Source organism: Oncorhynchus keta, chromosome 33, assembly GCF_023373465.1.
Source record: "Oncorhynchus keta strain PuntledgeMale-10-30-2019 chromosome 33, Oket_V2, whole genome shotgun sequence".
Taxonomy (NCBI): Eukaryota; Metazoa; Chordata; class Actinopteri; order Salmoniformes; family Salmonidae; genus Oncorhynchus; species Oncorhynchus keta.
The window spans coordinates 1,638,470-1,646,989 of NC_068453.1; positions in this window are offsets into that span (position 1 = coordinate 1,638,470).

The window sequence follows — 8,520 nt, forward strand, 5'->3', positions numbered from 1 at the left end:
TAGGGCAAATCTGATATGTGAAAATATCTAAGGGGCTTTTATATAATTCTAAATTAATAATAATATATCTCTTTAATTAACAAAATAACGATATTTTGGAGATGTTTTCGTTTTAATTTAACCTAGAGTGAGCGAGGAAAAAGGCCATTCTTGAACATGGGGTGAGACATTCTCACTAATTTGTAAATAAAGTCAGTTTGTTATTTATAATTATTTATTTCTGTTTTTAGAAGGAAAGAAACCAAAAGCTGCCTCATGGGTTTCCCGGTGGCGGCCCGCACAGGTATCGAACAAGCATCTGTAGCAACACAGTTTGTAATCTGAATAAAGGCCAAAATAACATTTATAAATATATATAAAATAATTTCATATGGGTCTCCCGGTGGCTGTCGGCACAGGTATCTAACCAGCATCTGTAGCAACACGGGATGCCCCAGCCACAAAGTTTTTAATTCTGATCAATTGCCTTGCAAAGTATCAAAATACAGAGAGGTGTTGGTAAAGGTATATTGTCCTGCTAATAGCCCATGATGGGCTATTATAATCCTGTACATGGTGTCCAGGTCAGGATAACCAAAACATTTCTTTATTATAGACTATCAGACAGAATGTTGGTACTTATTTATTTTGATCCAAAGCCATGAATGAGTCAGTCAGCTTTATGTATGTGCCAAGGCTAAACTGTGCCAGCAATTTGATTATTTAGCAGACTTAATAACTTGCTTATATTCAGTTAACACATACAGTTGAAGTCGGAAGTTTACATGCACCTTAGCCAAATACATTTAAACTCAGTTTTTCACAATTCCTGACATTTAATCCTGGTAAAAAATCCCCGTTTTAGGTCAGTTAGGATCACCACATTATTTTAAGAATTTGAAATGTCAGAATAATAGTAGAGGGAGAGATTTATTTCAGCTTTTATTTATTTCATCACATTCCCAGTGGGTCCAAAGTTTACATACATTCAATTAGTATTTGGTAGCATTGCCTTTAAATTGTTTAACTTGGGTCAAACGTTTCAGGTAGCCTTCCAAAAGCTTCCCACAATAAATTGGCTGAATTCTTGCCCATTCATCCTGACAGAGCTGGTGTAACTGAGTCAGGTTTGTAGGCCTTTTTTCTTCGTACATGCTTTTTCAGTTCTGCCCACAAATTTTCTATAGGATTGAGGTCAGGGCTTTGTGATGGTCACTCCAATATCTTGACTTTGTCGTCCTTAACTTGTTCACACTACCAGGTTCCCAAAGGGCCCCCCCCCCCCCACGCTCAACTCAAAAGATGGCGCACAGAATGCAAAAATATTCTTCGAAATATTTAACCTCCACACATTAACAAGTCCAATAGCTCAAATGAAAGATAAACACCTTGTTCATCTACCCAGCGAGTAAGATTTCTAAAATGTTTTACGGCGAAAACATAGCACATATTTATGTCAAACCACCACCAAAGACACAGCCAATATATAGCCATTTTGTCGAACAAAAGATGCAATCACAAACGCAGGATTAAAAGAAAAATAATTCACGAACCTTTTGAAAATCTTCATCAGATGACAGTAATAGGACATGTTACACAGTACATTTATGTTTTTTTCAATAATATGCCATTTATATCCATAAATCACCATTTACATTGACGCCATGTTCAGAACATGCTAAAAAAATGTCCGGAGAAATTATATATAACTCAGATAACGCCAGATAACAGCAATACACATCATAAACTTTGACTAAATATACATGTTCTACATATAGTTAGAAAGATACACTGCTTCTTAATGCAATCGCTTTGTCACATTTACATTTACATTTACATTTAAGTCATTTAGCAGACGCTCTTATCCAGAGCGACTTACAAATTGGAGCATTCACCTTATGACATCCAGTGGAACAGCCACTTTACAATAGTGCATCTAAATATTTTAAGGGGGGTGTGAGAAGGATTACTTTATCCTATCCTAGGTATTCCTTAAAGAGGTGGGGTTTCAGGTGTCTCCGGAAGGTGGTGAATGACTCCGCTGTCCTGGCGTCGTGAGGGAGTGTGTTCCACCATTGGGGAGCCAGAGCAGCGAACAGTTTTGACTGGGCTGAGCGGGAACTGTACTTCCTCAGTGGTAGGGAGGCGAGCAGGCCAGAGGTGGATGAACGCAGTGCCCTTGTTTGGGTGTAGGGCCTGATCAGAGCCTGGAGGTACTGAGGTGCCGTTCCCCTCACAGCTCCGTGGGCAAGCACCATGGTCTTGTAGCGGATGCGAGCTTCAACTGGAAGCCAGTGGAGAGAGCGGAGGAGCGGGGTGACGTGAGAGAACTTGGGAAGGTTGAACACCAGACGGGCTGCAGCGTTCTGGATGAGTTGTAGGGGTTTAATGGCACAGGCAGGGAGCCCAGCCAACAGCGAGTTGCAGTAATCCAGACGGGAGATGACAAGTGCCTGGATTAGGACCTGCGCCGCTTCCTGTGTGAGGCAGGGTCGTACTCTGCGGATGTTGTAGAGCATGAACCTACAGGAACGGGCCACCGCCTTGATGTTAGTTGAGAACGACAGGGTGTTGTCCAGGATCACGCCAAGGTTCTTAGCGCTCTGGGAGGAGGACACAATGGAGTTGTCAACCGTGATGGCGAGATCATGGAACGGGCAGTCCTTCCCCGGGAGGAAGAGCAGCTCCGTCTTGCCGAGGTTTAGCTTGAGGTGGTGATCCGTCATCCACATTTCTTTTTAACGTTACAGAAATCGTTCATTTTTCAATAATCTGAGACGGCGCTCAGACATAAGCAATATTTCTCCGCTATGTTGGAGTCAACAGAAACACAAAATTACAACATAAATATTCCCTTACCTTTGATGGTCTTCGATCATAATGTAGTGGAAGAAGTCATACTTACCCAAAACATCGTTTGGTTTCAATACGTGTGTCTTTGTATTAGCATATTCTGCAAGTTCCAGCTGAAATACTACCAAAAATTACTTCTGGTCACGAACAGTTGCGCATCAAAATTACATATTACATATTTGTACTAAACTGGTCAAACTAAGTGCAGAATCAAGCTTTAGGATGTTCTAAACGTACAAAACTATTATCTAATCTCTCGGACGAACGTGCTTCTTGGCAGGCGATCTGGAACAAAGGAACGTGTCTCCAAAAAGCGCGCTTTCTTAACTTTGAATTTTCTCGCGACACTCAGTCTTTTGCCTACCAAAGGCTAAAACACACGGGATTTGCACAATTAAATGCTGTACTGAATGAGGACATCTAGTGGAAGACATAGAAAGTGTCTCGAGATCCATAGCTGGTTGGGGAGGGTGGGGGCGATGACGTCAAAGTTGCCCCAAGTTTGAGGCTCCCAAAAATAGTTTGGGAGATTGCCTGCCCTGTGAGTTCTGCTATACTTACAGACATAATTCAAACGGTTTTAGAAGCTTTAGAGTGTTTTCTATCCAATAATAATTATTATATGCATATATTAGCAATTTTGGACAGATTTGTTTTCAGTTTACTATGGGCACGCAATTCCTCCAAAGGGGGCAGTATTCTGCTTATCCTTAACTGGTTGTTAAGCCATTTTGCCACAACTTTGGAAGTACGCTTGGGGTCATTGTCCATTTGGAAGTCCCATTTGCTACCAAGCTTTAACTTCCTGACTGATGTCTTGAGTTGTTGCTTCAAAATATCCACATACTTTTCTTTCCTCATGATGTCATCTATTTTGTGAAGTGCACCAGTCCCTCCTGCAGCAAAGCACCCCCACAACATGATGCTGCCACCCCCGTGCCTCACGGTTGGGTTGGTGTTCTTCAGCTTGCAAGCCTCCCCCTTTTTACACCAAACATAACGATGGTCATTATGGCCAAACAGTTCTATTTTTGTTTCATCAGACAAGAGGACATTTCTCCAAAAAGTACGATCTTTGTCCCCATTTGAAGTTGCAAAACATAGTCTGGCTTTTCTATGGTGGTTTTGGAGCAGTGGCTTCTTCCTTGCTGAGCCGCCTTTCAGGTTATGTTGCTGTTGGACTTGATTAACTGTGGATAAAGATACTTTTGTACCTGTTTCCTCCAGCATCTTCACAAGGTCCTTTGCTGTTGTTCTGGGATTGATTCCCACTTTTCGCACCAAAGCACATTCATCTCTAGGAGACAGAACATGTCTCCTTCCTGAGCGGTATGACGACTGCGTGGTACCATGGTGTTTATACTTGCGTGCTATTGTTTATACAGACGGACGTGGCACCTTCAGGAGTTTGGAAATTTCTCCCAAGGTTGAACCAGACTTGTGGAGGTCTACATTCTCTTTTTTGAGGTCTTGGCTGATTTCTTTTGATTTTCCCATGATGTCAAGCAAAGAGGCACTGAGCCAGAAGGTAGGCCTTGAAATACATCCACAGGTACACCTCCAATTGACTCAAATGATGTCAATTAGCCTATTAGAAGCTTCTAAAGCCATGACATAATTTTCTGGAATTGTCCATGCTGTTTAAAGACACAGTCAACTTAGTGTATGTAAACTTCTGACCCACTGGAATTGTGATACAGGGAATTATAAGTGAAATAATCTGTCTGTAAACAATTGTTGGAAAATTACTTGTGTCATGCATAAAGTAGACATCCTAACCGACTTGCCAAAAGTATAGCTTGTTAACAAGACATTTGTGGAGTGGTTGAAAAACGAGTTTTTATGACTCCAACCTAAGTGTATGTAAACTTCTGACTTCAACTGTATATCTTAAGAATGTCATGGAATATAATTGAACATTTTCATTTGTCCATTCTTGTCTCAGAGCAGCACGATTCTGTGCTGAAATAGTTGACCACAGTGGGTAGGCTATATATAACGATATTTTTGAGATTATTTTGTTTTCAAAAAAATAAAAGTGAGCGACAGCAATCTGAATAAAGGCCAAAATAATATTTATTTATGTTTTTAGAGGGAGAGAAACCAAGGACATCCCGGCCAGCCAAACCTTCTAACCCCGATGACACTGTCACACCCTGATCTGTTTCACCTGTCCTTGTTATTGTCTCCACCCCCTCCAGGTGTTGCTTGTTTTCCCCACTGTATTTATCCCTGCGTTTCCTGTATCTCTGCCAGTTCGTCTTGTATGTTCCAAGTCAACCAGTGGTTTTTTCCCATTCTCCTTTTTCTAGTCCTCCTGGTTTTGGCCCTTGCCTGTTTCTGGACTCTGTACCCGTCTGCCTGACCATTCTGCCTGCCTTGACCTAGAGCCTGTCTGCCACTCTGTACCTCCTGGACTCTGATCTGGTTTTGACCTTTTGCCTGTCCATGACCATTCTCTTGCCTCCTTTTTGGATTATTATACATTATAGACTCCAACCATCTGCCTCCTGTGTCTGCATCTGGGTCTCACCTTGTGTCACGATAGTACGAACTGGCCATGACAGACCCAGCAGACTTGGACCAGCTTCGAGAGACATGATGAGCTGTTACAGGACCTTCTGGAAGGGCTTCACTCTCTGACAGAATGCCACGACTAAGGGTTTAAGGCTACTATGGAGCTTATTAAGGAGTTAACCCATAGACTGTCTGCCATCCCTGAGAGACCCCAACCTCCTGGTACATTTTTTCCTTTTATTGGTGAGTTGTATTAGCCTACCCCGGTTCACGAGAACCCCGCTTATCTCCTCCGGAGCGATATTCTGAAGATCCTGGTATCTGTAGGGACTTTCTTTCTCAGTGCTTGCTTATTTTTGAGCTACAGCCATCTTTGTTCCCTTCAGACCGATCGAAGATAGCATATATTATTACGCTAATGTTGGGAAGGGGGCTGTTGGGAAGTCTGTCTTGGATACCTTTCTTCGCGGATTATCTGAGGTGGTAAAATATGAGCTATCTGCTCGGGAATTGCTGGTGGATCTCGACTACCTCATCACCCTAACCATTAAAATTGATGGACGCTTAAGGGAACGCAGGAGTGAGAGGAGGTCGCCTCGGGCACTCGTTCACCCGCTATGGATTGCTCACCTTCGGAGGAATCCAGAAGTTCACGAAAGGCCGTTTTCCCGAGAGGATCCAAAGCCACCCGAGCCCCCTTGTAAATTATCAATGAACGACGGGTGAGTTGGATTCTCCTGAGCCTATGCAATTGGGAAGAGCAAGGTTATCGGTTGTGGAACGCTCATGTAGGCTGAATTCTAACTGTTGTCTGTACTGTGGAGTGGCATGACATTACATAGCTATAGTTGAAGTCGGAAGTTTACATACACTTAGGTTGGAGTCATTAAAACTTGTTTATCAACCACTCCACAAATGTCTTGTTAATTATCAAACTTTATGTTTTGGCAAGTCGGTTAGGACATCTACCTTGTGCATGACACAAGGTTTACAGACGGATTATTTCACTTATAATTCACTGTATCACAATTCCAGTGGGTCAGAAGTTTATATACTGTGCCTTTAAACAGCTTGGAAAATTCCAGAAAATGATGTCATGGCTTTAGAAGCTTCTGATAGGCTAATTGACATAATTTGAGTCAATTTGAGGTGTACCTGTGGATGTATTTCAAGGCCTCTTTGATGTCCTAACCGACTTGCCTAAACAAGTTTGTTAGCAAGACATTTGTGGAGTGGTTGAAAAACAAGTTTTAATGACTCCAACCTAAGTGCATGTAAACTTCCGAATTCAACTGTAATAGGCTGTGTCAGAGGAAAGCCAATAAATTGTCAAAGACTCCAGTCACCCAAGTCAAAGACTGTTTTCTCTGCTACCGCATGGCAAGTGGTTCCGGAGTGTCAAGTCTAGGACCAAAAGGCTCCTTAACATTGACTCCCCCCATTTGTTTTGTACACTGCTGCAACTCAATATTTATTATCTATGCATAGTCACTTCACCCCTACCTACATGTACAAATTCCCTCAACTAACCTGTACCCCTGCACACTGACTTGGTACCTGTACCCCCGAATATAGCCACGTTATTGTGTTACTTTTTATTTAAAAAAAAATATTTGGTAAATATTTTCTTAACTCTTGTTGAACTGCACTGTTGGTTAAGGGCTTGTAAGTAAGCATTTCATGGTAAGGTCTACACTGTATTTTGAGCATGTGTCAAATAAAGTTTGATTTGATCTTGGAGACTGGGCCTGCAAGAACACTAGGGTTCTGGGATCTTTTACCAATGTTTTTTTCTCTCTCCAGGTACCTGGAACAGGTATATACTGTGTACAGTTTATATATATATATATATATATATATATACTGAACAAAATATAAAAGCAACATTTAAAGTGTTGGTTTCATGAGCTGAAATAAAAGATCCCAGTAATGTTCCATATGCACAAAAAGCTTATTTCTCTAAAATGTTGTGCACAAATTTGTTTACACCCCTGTTAGTGAGCATTTCTCCTTTGCCAATACAATACGTTGATGATACAGCATGACTATCACACAGGTGCACCTTGTACTGGGGAAAATAAAAGGCCACTATAAAATGTGCAGTTTTGTCACACAACACAATACCACAGATGTTTCAAGTTTTGAGGGAGTGTGCAATTGGCATGCTGACTTCAGGAATGTCCACCAAAGTTGTTGCCAGATTTTTATTTTTATACCATAAGCTCCCTTCAATATTGTTTTAGGGAGGTACAACGTGTAGCCAAGCCAGCCTAGGACCTTCACATCCTGCTTCTTCACCTGCGGGATTGTTTAAGACCAGCCACCCAGACAGCTGGTGAAACTGAGTTTGCACAACCGAAGAATTTCTGCACAAACTGTCAGAAACCGTCTCAGGGAAGCTCATCTGCGTGAACAGAGTGCCCTATGTCGGTGGTGGGGTTATGGTATGGGCAGGCATAATCTACGGAAAATGAACACAATTGCATTTTATTGATTGCAATTTGAGATACCATGACGAGATCCTGAGGCTCAAGGTCGTGCCATTCATCCGCCGCCATTACCTCATGTTTCAGCATGATAATGCACAGCCCCATGTCGCAAGGATCTGCACACAATTCATGGAAGCTGAAAATGTCCCAGTTCTTCCATGGCATGCATACTCACCAGACATGCCGATAATTGAGCATATTTGGGATGCTCTGAATCGACGTGTACGACTGCGTGTTCCAGTTCTCGCCAATATCTAGCAACTTCGCACAGCCATTGAAGAAGAGTGGGACAACATTCCACAGGCCACAACCAACAGCCTGATCAACTCTATGTGAAAAGGAGATGTGCAGCGCCTCATGAGGCAAATTATGGTCACACCAGATACTGACTGGTTTTCTGATCCATGCCCCTTTTTTACTGTTACCAACAGATGCATATCTTTATTCTCAGTCATGTGAAATCCATAGATTAGGTCCTAATGAATTTATTTCAATTTACTGATTTCCTTACTGTATTTGAACTGTAAAATCTTTGAAATTGTTTTTATTTTTGTTCAGTGTAAGTTTTTCAATTGTCTCTCATTGGAATACTTTTGATTGGTCTCTATTTCCAAGAATAGCTGGGCTTTGATAAGGATAATTATCTGAGGACTTCCTCGGGTTGGGATCACGCCAAAGAGCA